Here is a 14938-nt window from a genome sequence, read left to right as displayed (position 1 = left end):
AGAAAAGCCAGTGAACCAGATTGGTAGCTCTGGCATGTCCACTGATGGCCAATCACCATGCTGTAAAGTGCTGGCCTAAATATCTCATACTAGACCACAATGCATACATCCCTAGACTTCTAATTAGACCTTAGAACTAAAGTCAGTTAATGCCACTAGGAACTCATGACTATTTATCTTTGGCCATCTCCTTACTGATCCTTATAATACTAATTTTTATTTATCAATTATTATGTCCTAAGCAGTAAACATACTTTACTTACTCTTTACAATAAACCTATGAGCTGCATATATTATAACTCCATTTTATAAACAAGGAACTCAAGTCAATAACTTATTTACAGTTACAGGTCTTTTAACTGGTGGAGCTAGGATTTAAGCCAGGCCATTGAGATAACAGAGTCCATATACACCCTATTACTCTTCTCTCCCTCCTCAAAAAAAAAAAATCTTTCCACCAAATCCTCCATGAGTTTCACTCAGCGGTACACTCCTACATTTCTTACATACTCAAATTATTCACTGAAGTCAACTGAAACCTGACTTTCCTTGGAGTCTTCCTCTGAAGACTACCATTCCTCTGAAGCTTTATTAATTGCAGCCAAATTATTATCCAACATTCCACATATTTTTATATTCACATTTTTAAAGGCTTTTCTTCTTTGAAACTCATGCCATCTCAATGAATCATACTCTAACCCCACTCATTACTGCCATCTATAGGCTTCCTCCTGAGGCACTCACTAATATTCACCAGTCATTTTGGAATCAGGATTCCAATGTGTGCAATCTAATCCATCCATCATTTTAGGGCAATTCAAGGCTTGTGTGGACTTACCATTCAGCCACTGAGCTTCTCAGTTCCTTCATCTTTTAAACTTCATTGACTTTCACTGCTATACATCCACAGCCATCTGTATCTCGGACTTCACTCAGAAACACTGAAACAGACTCATCTGCTGAAAAGAATACAAAAAAAAAAAAAAAAAATCACTAAGGTTCTTCACAGTTCTTATACATGCAACCCACTCAAGCCATCTCTCTTCTTCAGCTTCACTGAAACCATTACTGTCTCCCTTCATTTTACCATTTCCCCACAGTCAGTTATCACCATACTGGCCTCTCCTGTTTCTACAATATATCTGGTACCCAAGGTTTACCACCTGGATTCCACTTTCATTTTAACTCCTATCCATCGTCATACTCTGTAACACATCTACTCTGCACTGGTGCTATATTATGCCTCAGCCACTCATGAACACAGGCAGCTGTACAAAAGTGGAGATAACCAATGATACTAATTTTCAGCGTTAACAAAGGCCTGCCTGTGAGTACCCCTCCCTTGCCAGAATTCTCTAAATATTCACAATTCTCACACTCCATACTTATTCTAAGCTGTTGATTTTTTTTCTTAGTTCATCATCAAGAAACATGAAACTATCCAACCTGTTCTCTCTTAACTTCCTGTGCACTATTCCATTACCTGCGCACATCTCCAATAATCAGAAGTGACTCTGACTGTCACCGTTCTTCCAGTCTCAGAGGATGCCATATTTTTGCTCTTTTCTCAGAACCAGTGCCTCCTCTCTGCTTTCAATATCAGGCCCTTCAGCAGGACAAGGACTAGAATAAGGCAAGAGAGGTGCCCAGGGCACAAGACTTAAGCAGCATTCACTTTCAGATGCCAGCTCTTTACCTGAATGACACCGAGAATGAGTGTGTCCTTAAACCCTTTGCCCTGGACACTTCACTTATTTCATGCCAATCCAGTCCCTGTCCACCTCCATCCTCCAGAACCTTGATTCATCATTCATCCCACTTCTATTATCTTCAACCTCTCCCTTCTACATAGTCTTTCCACTCACCCTGCACAATGTTCAAGTTTTGTTCTGTTTCTTAGCATGTGTTATAAACATCTCCAAAGGTTTCTCCTCCATGAGACCATAAGTGGTCTATAACCTTTTTTAACTAGGCAAGTAAATATGACTAACTCTGATATTCAATAACAGGAAGTGAATTTGACTCACACATATGCAACATTCTCCAGTAATAACTTTGTCATTAATAAAAGAAACTTTTGCGTTGTTCCTACTGTTTTTTTCTCCTGAACTTACTGAATACCTAGACAGTGAAAAGGGCTACTATTTATTGGGTTCTTTTCAAGGATTCCAATGACTACATTCCCTCTTAAATAGGCTATTTCTTCTGCCAGGAATCTGTCTATGGCCCAACCTAAACCAATGAACTCCTATTCATCCTTTAGATATCAGTTACTTTATGAGGGAAGTGTTCCCCCAACCTAACTTGAAACTAGAACAAATATGCCTATTAGGAGCTTTCCAAGTGCTAGGTATCTCTCCTTTTCCATCAATTACCATTTATATTTATTGGAGAGATTATTGGATTGTTTGTCTCTTGTGATAGAATATAAGTGCTTAAAGGCTGGAACAATCCATTTGCTCACCATATATCTTAAGTGCTTAGAACTGTAAGGTATCAATGTGCATTTGTTGAATGAATGAATGATGACATTCAGATCTTACCTTCTCCAGGAAGCTTTCCCTAACCAGCCTAGGTTGAGTGTCTTAGGCGTCTGTTTTCCCACAGCAACAGTGTGACTTACTTTCATTTCCCTGAACACAATGCATTACAATTGTTTATGAGTTTATCTTCATGACTATAACCCAGCATTTTGAAAACAAGTATATTCACTTTTGAAATTTTAGCACATAGTACATTCTTTCTCTGGATAGGTGAACAATAAATTTGTATGGAATGAATAAAACTATTCAGGTTTTGTTCCAGAATGAAAGTAATAGATATCAATTAAAGTTGGTGAAAACAAGTCAGGAGGTCTGGTGCATAGCTGGGGAAAGTTAGCAAAGCTGGCCTTTGGAAAAGTCTTTTCCAAATTTGAAAGTTTATAACCATATATAGTAAAGAAAGTCTAAATATTATTTATCAGAGCACTGAAAATTTACAGATGTATAGTACTTTATATAACTGTTGCATATACCTCTTATCATTTACATTAAAAATCCCTAGAGAAGAATCATTATTGTTCCAATTTAATAATTAACAAAAAGAAGGTACAGAATTCTGAAGTGACTTAAGATAACATTGGTTACTAAGTTTCAGATTCAAGATTTGTTATATTGTATCATTCAGCATCCTTAGTAGGGAGAGTAACTCAAAGCATCTTCATCTTTGTCCTGAAATTCGTAAGGCCACAGTGTAAATTCTAATAGCTAACACTTCTTAATATGATGTTTTCATTAATATGATTCAATATTTTGGATAAAAATAGTTAGAAATGGCCTTTACGTGTTTGCTGAGACTCTGGAAAAATCTGTGCTTTGATTTATAGCAGGGATTCTGTCAAAGGTTTTTTATGGCCAAATAATTTTCTTTCAGTCTTGGGTGTCTGTATCCTTGTTGTTATTTTCATTTGCACAAGAAAATCTACTCTGTAATAACACTTTCTCCTTTCAACTCCAAATATCAATTTTGCATATTTTTAAAACCTTAAAAAAATCTGATATCTGATCCTTTTCTTTTAGTGTTTCAGAAGCAATAAGCTGGGGCTTCCCTGGTAGTTCAGTATTAAAAAATTTGGCTGCAATGGAGGAGACACAAGAGATATAAGTCAAACCCTGAGTCTGGAAGATCCCCTGGAGAAGGAAACGGCAACCCACTCCAGTATTCTTGCCTGGGAAATCCCATGAACATATGAGCCTGGAGGGCTAGAGTCCATAGGGTCACAAAGAGTCTGAGCAACTGAGCACACACACACACACACCCCTAGCCTCTACCTGCAAATTCATTTACATCTGAAGCTCTCTTTCCCTTTTTCTTTCTAAGCACAATGCTTACTCTTTATCCTCTGGTCAGAATCCTACCCTTGTGACCTCTTCACAGAGATTTCTTTGTTATTTATTCAACCTTGTAATATCATTTGACTATCTCTATTTTCACTGAGGTCTCCCTACCAACATTTAAACAGATTCAGTTAAAAATTAATGACATTATTTGATCCTGTGTTGCCCTACATCTACTACTCTTATTCCTCTCCTTCACAGAAAACGTTACTATAAGAACTGTCTGTATCTGCATTCTCCAATGTGAAAAGCTTTCTAGGTACTCAGAGTTAACAAGTGGCCTGGATTCCCCAGGGTAGTCCCTACTGTCCAGTGTTATAATTAACAGTGTCCCCTTTCACTCTCAATAACGAAAAGGTTTTGAGAAGTTCCTGGCAATCCGGTGGTTAGGGCTCCATACTCTCTCTGCCAAAGGGCTGGATTCAATCCCTGGTCAGGGAACTAAGATCCTGCAAGCTATGTGGTGCAGCTAATAATAATAATAATGAAATTATTTATATGATAAATTTATATAGTCACCTTATACGTTCAAATACACATATACAGTGTCCAGGATTAAGTAACATTAACCATTTTTAAGAGTAACTAAAAAAATCCTACCAAAGGACATAAAGATAACAAAACTTATATAGACCATCTAAAGATGTCAAACAAAAAGAAATATAAGTTGAGTGAAACTACAATTATAGTACAAACGGGATTTTCAGGAAATTTACAAAATGATATACATTTACCTGGAAAGTGTTAAACGTGTTAGTCCCTCAGTCATGCCTGACTCTTTGCAACCCCATGGACTGTAGCCTGCCAGGCTCCTCTGTGCAAAGATTTCTCCTGGCAAGAACACTAGAGTGGATTGTCATTCCCTTCTCGAGGGGGATCTTCCTGATCCAGGAATTGAATCTTAGTTTCCTGCACTGTAGGCACATTCTTTACCATCTGAGCTACCAGGCTCAGCCTTCATTTATACAGAAATGAATGTCAAACAAATGTTTGAAGAAAGAATAATCCTGAGGGAGAAATTAGATATAAGGGCAATAAAAATACGTTTATTAAGCCAAAATAATAGAAATCATACTTTGTAGCATGCAAAAAATTTACCAGGGGTGGCGGTCCTAAGATGGCAGAGAAATAGAACGGGGAGGCCACTTTCTCTGCCACAAATTCATCAAAAGAACATTTAAATGCAGAGTAATTTCCACAAAAAGAAAAAAAAAAAACTTCTGAATGCAGGCAGAAGACATCAGGCACCCAGAAAAGCAGTCCATTGTCTTCAAAAGGAGATGTTTTATCAACAGTGCTGTGGAGTTGGAGAAGTCTTGAGGCTACTGTAAAAATAAGACTGAAAACCAGAAGCAGGAGGCTTAAGTCTAAATCCTGAGAACACCAGAGAACTCCTGACACCAGGGAACATTAATCGACAGGAGGTCATCAAACACCCCCATACCTACATTGAAACCAAGCACCACCCAAGGGCCAACAAGTTCCAGAGCAAGACATACCACACAAATTATCCAGCAACACAGGAACACAGCGCTGAGCTTCAATATACAGGCTGCCCAAAGTCACTCCAAACCCATTTATATCTCATAACTCATTACTGGACACTTAATTGCACTCCAGAGAGAAGAAATCCAGCTCCACCCACCGGAACACCAACACAAGCTTCCCTAACCAGAAAACCTTGACAACCACCTGTACAACCCCACCCACAGTGAGGAAACTCCACAATAAAGAGAATTCCACAAACTGCCAGAATACAGAAAGGCCACCCCAAACACAGCAATATAAACAGGATGAAGAGACAGAGGAATACCCAGCAGGTAAAAAAAAAAAAAAAAAACAGGATAAATGCCCAGCAATCCCAACAAAAGAAAAAGATAGGGAATCTACCTGATAAAGAATTCCAAATAATGATAGTGAAAATGATCCAAAATCTTGAAATAAAAATGGAATCACAGATAAATAGCCTGGAGACAAGGTTTGAGAAGATGCAAGAAAGGTTTAACAAGGACCTAGAAGAAATTAAAAAAAGGGTCAGTATATAATGAATAACACAAGAAAATGAAATTAAAATACAATCTGGAGGGAACAAATAGTAGAATAATGGAGGCAGAAGATAGGATTAGTGAAGTAGAAGATAGAATGGTAGAAACAAATGAAACAGAGAGGAAAAAAGAAAAACGAATTAAAAGAAATGAGGACAATCTCAGAGACCTCCAGGACAATTTTAAATGCCCCAATATTCGAATCATAAGAGTGGCAGAAGAAGACAATGAGAAAGACCATGAGAAAATACTTGAGGAGATAATAGTTGAAAACTTCCCTAAAATAGGGAAGGAAATAATCACCCAAGTCCAAGAAACCCAGAGAGTCCCAAACAGGATAAACCCAAGGCGAAACACCCCAAGACACATATTAATCAAATAAACAAAGATCAAACACAAAGAACAAATATTAAAAGCAGCAAGGGAAAAACAACAAATAACACACAAGGGGATTCCCATAAGGATAACAGCTGATTTTTCAATAGAAACTCTTCAGGCCAGGAGGGAGCGGCAGGACATACCTAAAGTGATGAAAGAAAATAACCTACAGCCCAGATTAGTGTACCCAGCAAGGATCTCATTCAAATATGAAGGAGAAATCAAAAGCTTTACAGACAGGCACAAGCTGAGAGAATTCAGCAAAACCAAACCATCTCTCCAACAAATGCTAAAGGATCTTCTCTAGACAGGAACCACAGAAAGGATGTATAAACTTGAACCCCAAACAATAAAGCAAATGGCAACGGGATCATATTTATCAATAATTACCTTAAACATAAATGGGTTGAATGCCCCAACCAAAAGACAAAGACTGGCTGAATGGATACAAAAACATGACCCTTATATATGTCGTCTACAAGAGACCTACCTCAAAACAGGGGACACATACAGAATGAAAGTGAAGGGCTGGAAAAAGATATTCCATGCAAATAGAGACCAAAAAAAAAAGCAGGAGTAGCAATACTCATATCAGACAAAATAGACTTTAAAACAAAGGCTGTTAAAGAGACAAAGAAGGACACTACCTAATGATCAAAGGATCAATCCAAGAAGATATAACAAGTATAAATATATATGCACCCAACATAGGAGCACCACAATATGTAAGACAAATGCTAACAAGTATAAAGGGGAAATTAACAATAACACAATAATAGTGGGAGACTTTAATACCCCACTGACACCTATGGATAGATCAACTAAACAGAAAATTAATAAGGAAACACAAACTTTAAATGATACAATAGACTAGTTAGACCTAATTTATATCTATAGGACATTTCACCCCAAAACAATGAATTTCACCTTTTTTTCAAGTGCACACGGAACCTTTTCCAGGATAGAGTACATCCTGGGCCATTAATCTACCCTTGGTAAATTAAAAAAAAAAAAAAATGAAATCATTCCAAGCATCTTTTTTGTCCACAATGCAGTAAGATTAGATCTCAATTACAGGAGAAAAACTATTAAAAATGCCAACGTATGGAGGCTGAACAACACGCTGCTAAATAACCAACAAATCACAGAAGAAATCAAAAAAGAAATCAAAAATGCATAGAAATGAATGAAAATGAAAACACAACAAGCCAAAACATGTGGGACACTGTAAAACAGTGCTAAGGGGAAATTTGATAGCAATACAGGCATACCTCAAGACACAACAAAAAGTCCAATAAACAACCTAACTCTACATCTAAAGCAACTAGAAAAGGAAGAAATGAAGAACCCCAGGGTTAGTAGAAGTAAAGAAATCTTAAAAATTGGGGCAGAAAAAAATGCAAAAGAAACAAAAGAGACCATAGAAAAAATCAACAAAGCCAAAAGCTGGTTCTTTGAAAGGATAAATAAAACTGACAAACCATTATCCAGACTCATCAAGAAACAAAGTGAGAAAAATCAAATCAATAAAATTAGAAATGAAAATGGAGAGATCACAACAGATAACACAGAAACACAAAGGATCATGAGACTACTATCAGCAATTATATGCCAATAAAATGGACAACTTGGAAGAAAGGGACAAATTCGTAGAAAAGTAAAACTTTCCAAAAATGAACCAGGAAGAAATGGAAAATCTTAACAGACCCATCAAAAGCACAGAAATTGAAACTGTAATCAGAAATCTTCAAGCAAACAAAAGCCCAGGTCCAGATGGCTCCACAGCTGAGTTCTACCAAAAATTTAGAGAAGAGCTAACACCTATCCTACTCAAACTCTTCCAGAAAATTGCAGAGGAAGGTAAACTTCCAAAGTCATTCTATAAGGCCACCATCACCCTAATACCAAAACCTGACAAAGATGCCACAAAAAAAGAAAACTATAGGCCAGTAACACTGAGGAACATAGATGCAAAACTCCTTTACAAAATTCTAGCAAACAGAATCCAACAATATATTTAAAAGATCATACATCATGACCAAGTGGGCTTTATCCCAGGTATGCAAGGATTCTTCAATATCTGAAAATCAATCAATGTAATACATCACATTAACAAATTGAAAAATAAAAATGAAAAATTATCTCAATAGATGCAGAGAAAGCCTTTGACAAAATTCAGCATCCATTTATGATAAAAACCCTCCAGAAAGCAGGAATAGAAACAACATACCTCAACATAATAAAGCTATATATGACAAACCCACAGCAAACATTATCCTCAACGGTGAAAAATTGAAAGTATTTCCCCTAAAGTGAGGAACAAGACAATGATGCCCACTCTCACCACTACTATTCAACGTAATTTTGGAAGTTTTGGCCACAGCAATCAGAGCAGAAAAGAAATAAAAGGGATCCAGATTGGAAAAGAAGAAGTAAAATGCTCACTATTTGCAGATGACATGATCCTCTACATAGAAAACCCTAAAGATTCCACCAGAAAATTACTAGAGCTAATCAATAAATATAGTAAAGTTGCAGGATATAAAATCAACACACAGAAATCCCTTGCATTTGTATACACTAACAATGAGAAAACAGAAAGAGAAATTAAGGAAACAATTCCATTCACCATTGCAACAAAAAGAATTAAATACTTAGGAATGTATCTACCTAAAGAAACAAAAGACCTATACATAGAAGACTATAAAACACTGATCAAAGAACTCAGTTCAGTTCAGTTCAGTCGCTCAGTTGTGTCTGACTCTTTGTGACTCCATGAATTGCACCATGCCAGGCTTCCCTGTCCATCACCAACTCCCAGAGTTCACTCAGACTCACGTCCGTCCAGTCAGTGATGCCATCCAGCCATCTCATCCTCTGTCATCCCCTTCTCCTCCTGCCCCCAATCCCTCCCAGCATCAGAGTCTTTTCCAATGAGTCAACTCTTCGCATGAGGTGGCCAAAGTAGTGGAGTTTCAGCTTTAGCATCATGCCTTCCAAAGAAATCCCAGGGCTGATCTCCTTCAGAATGGACTGGTTGGATCTCCTTGCAGTCCAAGGGACTCTCAAGAGTCTTCTCCAACATCACAGTTCAACAGCATCAGTTCTTTGGCGCTCAGCTTTCATCACAGTCCAACTCTCACAGCCTTACATGACCACTGGAAAAACCATAGCCTTGACTAGACAGACCTTAGTTGGCAAAGTAATGTCTCTGCTTTTCAATATGCTATCTTGCTTGGTCATAACTTTTCTTCCAAGAAGTAAGCATCTTTTAATTTCATGGCTGCAGTCACCATCTGCAGTGATCTTGGAGCACCCCAAAAATAAAGTCTGACACTTTCCACTGTTTCCCCATCTATTTCCCATGAAGTGATGGGACCAGATGCCATGATCTTCATTTTCTGAATGTTGAGCTTTAAGCCAACTTTTTCACTCTCTTCTTTCACTTTCATCAAGAGGCTTTTTAGTTCCTCTTCACTTTCTGCCATAAGGGTGGTGTCATCTGCATATCTGAGGTTATTGATATTTCTCCAATATAGTATAATAATGCATATATATGGAATTTAGAAAGATGGTAACAATAACCCTGTATGTGAGACAGCAAAAGAGATACAGATGTATAGAACAGATTTTGGACTCTGTGGGAGAGGGTGAGGGTGGGATGATTTGGGAGAATGGCACTGAAACATGTATATTATCATATGTGAAATGGATCACCAGTCTGGGTTTGATGCCTGATACAGGGTACTCAGGGCTGGTGCACTGGGATCACCCAGAGGGTGGGATGGGGAGGAAGGTGGGAGTGGGGTTCAGGATGGGGAACACATGTACACCTGTGGCAGATTCATGTCAATGTATGGCAAAACCACTACAATACTGTAATTACCCTCAAAAAATTAATTAATTAATTAATTTAAAAAACACCAAAAAAAGAATATCATATTGCATGTAGTAGTTTAAAATGTGTTTTTATTTTAATATTTCACTCATTTTGTATTTCTACTGAATTAATCATATACTTACTTTTGTCAATAATCTAATTGGTTACCTATACATATAAGCCTACCAGGCTCCTCTGTCCATGGAATTTTCCCGGCAAGAGTACTAAAATGGGCTGCCATTTCCTTCTCCAGGGGATTTTCCTGACCCAAGGATCAAACCCAGGTCTCCTGCATTACAGGAAGATGCTTTACCCTCTGAGCCACCAGGGAAGCCCAAAATATACAGCAAAGTTGGTTTATCTTTGTTTTTCCTTGCTATATTAACAAATGACTAGTTACCCATCATGGATTTTTGCCTTTTATCAACAGAGCAAGTTCCTGAATGACTCAGTCACTAAAAGTATTTTCCTTTGCATATGGTATTGCATCTGGTATTCCTTTGTCAATTCTCCTACTTTCAAACTTTTGGATTAATTTTGTTTTAGGTAGGTTCTTCAGTTAGCTTACTCTATTATTTTTCTGTTAATAGGTAGGTCTCACTCATTTTCATACTGTCTTTTGTTATCTGGTTTTAAGATTGCTAATTTGCATGTTGTTGTTGTTGTTGTTGTTGTTTTTTTACAATTTCCTTTCTATTCTAATTCTTTTTGTTCTGTTTTTTTCCCCTCCTCACTCTTATTCTGCAGATTCTTCCCCTCCTCAGTGCTAAATAACCAGTAATCCAAATAAAGTTCTTCATAAAATTAAACAACAATGATTTTTAAGACAAACTTATGACAACAAAATTTGGGGCATGTATTTAAGTCTATACAAAGCCCAAGGCAATAGATCTGTTTTCAGAAATTGTTTTATTTTTTCATAAAGTCCAAATCAATGCAATATTAGTCAAATCAAATTAAATCAAATCTGGGAGCAAATTCCAAATCTGTGAAAAATTATTTTACTTATATAAAAATGGCAAAAAATATCACCTTGAATATTTTCCAAATGTAAAAATCAAAGTTATTTACAAGTTCCACAGAGTTCATAAATATGTAACTTAATTTGTAAAAAATTCTGTAAGGATCTACACCCCACTGGTCAATTGGGATGGGGAGGTCAAGAAATATGTTATCTCTCTGTATGACATTTTTATAATAATATCATATTGTACTGTGAAAAATTACAGATTGTGAAATAAGAGTACATAAGGTTATACCTAACCTGTTTGACAGAAGCTTTATCATGTTCAGTGACTGGGTCATGGAAAAATACAACAACAATTTTTCATGAGAAAAACAGAATTCTCAAAGCATCTGGGAGTAGGGATTAATTAGGCTGGGTTCTGATCCTCTGATTTTCTCCAGGAAGCAGAATGATATTATTAACAGCTATGCATTTAACCATCATGTGCCCAGTGAGAAGTACAGGCAGAGTGAGGTAATACTTCCAGAACCGCGATGGAAAGAAACTGGCATCTTCAAATGACCTCCCTACAGTCATCATAGTATTTACTGGAAATGATTATGTAACTGAATCCTAGGACAGTTGACTCCTTAACTCATTTTTTGTTTGTTTGTTTTTTTTTTTTTTGGACTCAAGTCTTCTATATACAGAATGTGTTACTTTAGCCAAAGGAAAATGTGTCCATTCTCTTCTCCATAGCATTGAATTATTATTTTTATTACTTAGATATTAAAGCCACAAACACTTGAATGCAATTTTTAATAAAGTTATAATATATTTATATATATATATATAAGTATATATATATAATTTTCCCTCAGGTGTATACAGAAAAGGCAGTATTTTATGTGGTCCAATTTTTGCTTTTTTTTTTTTTTTAGTCAATATAGAAAGCATTTAATTACAAAGCAATTGAGAATTTTCCAAAGCTAGGATGGTCTCTGACAGTGACAGCAGAACAATACAAATTCTTTGAAAGATGTGTTTAAGAATGCAACCTGACAAGTCTGTGTACTACTTTCTTACTGTTATATTTACCAAGAAGGGAAAGTTGCTAAGACATAATTCACTGGGTTCTCCGGAAAACATTTCAAGCACTCTACATTGACTCTATCATCATTAGCCCCATTATGCTTATGCAAACTAAGTATACACCAATGTGAACCTCAGGCTTATGTGAATTGGCACTTTAACTTTAGGGTTTGGCATGCTAAAGCATGTATTTTCTTATTCTGGGATCTTAGCCTTGTATTTAGGACATTTTTGATATGGAAGCTCTTGGCAGGTCTTTATCATCATGTTTCCTACAAAGTAACTTGGAAAATTAGCCACCATGAAATCTAGCCAATGGAAGGAAGTCCCTTCATTTTGTGGGAGGCCTTCTTGTGCCTCCTGGCCCTTGAAAGGTCCTGGGAGACCTCACCTGTCTCTATGCACCCAAAGCCATCAAAGGAGGTAGATGTACATCTTGCTGAATTGGAAGCTTGTTTTTCCCTTTGCCTGAGGATATTTTCACTTTTTCCCTGGTTGAGAAATTGTTATTGTTATTAAAAATATTTATTTAACCTTGGGCTTCCCACGAGGTGCAGTGGTAAAGAATCTGCTTGACAGTGCAGAAGACTTCAGAGATGCGGGTTCGATCCCTGGGTCAGGGAGATCCCCTGGAGGAGGTATGGTAACCCACTCCAGTATTCTTGCCTGGAAAATCCCATGGACAAAGGAGCCTGATGGGCTACAGTCCATGGGATTGCAGAGTTGGAAACCAGTGAGGATGAGCACAAGCGATTTATTTAACCTTGAGTTCCGCAAGTTTTTTCTGAAAAAGTCCACTTGGCAAATATTTTAGACCTTGTGGGGCCACACAGTCTGATTTGAGTCTGTTGTCACCGCAGACAATAAGCGAATGGGTGTAGCTATATCCCAATAAATCTTTATTTACATAAACTGACAAAGTAGAAAATAACCATCAAGGATGGAATTTAAAGCGTCTGTGATGTCTTCTTTTCCTAGTCTTAATTTTCATCAGGTTGAGATCAAGCCAAGAAAAAGACCGCAAAACAAAGAGATAAAGAAAATAGATTTTAAAAGGAATGAGAAGGGGAATCTGGGATTTATAAACAGGCCACACTCATTGCTCTTTGCTAGAGTCCATTTACTCGTGTGACACTCTGTGATCCAAATGCTGAATACCAAGTCCTTGTCTCTGATAACTCACCTTCATGAACACTGCTGAAACAATTTTGTCTGCAGCTGTCATCCTCCTTCTGGTCTGTTATTTATATTCCCATAGTAAACAGGGGAATCATTCTCTGTTAAGGAGTATGTGTCATTTTCGTCTCCACCACATGACAATTACTTACTTTTCTGGCATTTGTTCCAAATGCTAGCATTTGAACACATGACCACTGGCATATTAAAATAAGAGACAAACTAACGCTTTGTGCATGTTTATTGCTTCTCTTTGCCTACAATTTCCTGTCCACCACAGTACGTAAATAATAAGGTATATTTCAGAAGGGTCCTTTCCCTATCATTTAATATTCCCCCTTTAATGGCCCATAAACTTGATTGCCATTTGCCTTGTTCTTTGATTTTTTAAAGCAGTGTTCTCATTTTCAAAACGTTTTGAATAATTTAAAAATTGTTTCAAAAGTGTAACTTTTTTTCAAGTGACATATAAAAGAAACTTTGGGTTGATTTTTAAACTTTTACTAGTTATGTCTCATGCCTTGATCAGCTTCCATATTTTGAGTATGTACCATGGCTAAGCCATTATATTAAGCAGTATACCAAACTAATATCTATCATCCAATTGGAACAAGTAGATAGAAATTTGAGACAAATATCAAAGGTATGTTTTTAATTTACCAACAAAATCAGTTAGACATAGGATATAGTCGACAACTACCTGCATTCCATGCTATGTTCTCTGCTTTACCTTGCAAATGCAGATTTACATTTAATATTCTCAATATCAGATATACTTGTGTATTCTGATAAAAGCATCATCCAAACTGGTTATTTGTCTAGTGAAAATATGAATACAAGCTGCTTTGGCACAGCATGAAACATTCAGAATCCAGTATATCCTTAGCCCAGGACTGTGCCTATGTGGAAAATTATTTATGTAGTTGAGATTCCAGAGACTACATAATCTTATACTCTTGACTGGTTTTAACACTATGAAATTATTAATTGCCATCTGATTGTAAAATAATTTTGAATTCATCTTATTGATAAGTGCTTGATATCTCAATGATAAATGAGATACCATTTCCCTTTTTTCAAAGTTTGGGTATGTCTGTTCTTTAAAGACAGTGTTTTTAGAGTAGTTTTAGGTTCACAGAAAAGTTGAGAGGAGGGTATTCCATGTATACCCCTAGGTATACATACAAGGAAGAGATTCCATGTATACCCCAGTCCTCACACAAGCATAGCCTCCCCCAGTATCAATATCCCCCACCAGAGTGGTACATTTGATGAACCTGCATTGATGCATCCTTACCATCCCAAATCTATAGTTTACATTACAGTTCATTCTTGATGTTGTACATTCTGTGGGTTTGGGCAAGTGCATGATGACAGGTAGTCATTATTAGAGTATCATATACAGTATTTTCACTGCTCTAAAAATTCTCTGTGCTCTACCTGGCAATCATTGATTTTTCTATTGTCTCCATAGTTTTACCTTGGCCAGAATGTCTTATAGTTGAAATCATACAATATTGTGTATCTATTTTTCACTGTGTAA

This window comes from Bos grunniens, chromosome X (assembly GCF_055505025.1).
Source record: "Bos grunniens cultivar Pamir isolate PY7600 chromosome X, Bosgru_T2T1.0, whole genome shotgun sequence".
In the NCBI taxonomy this organism is placed as follows: Eukaryota; Metazoa; Chordata; class Mammalia; order Artiodactyla; family Bovidae; genus Bos; species Bos grunniens.
The sequence above is the reverse complement of the archived record's forward strand: the minus strand, read 5'-3'. Positions refer to the sequence as shown.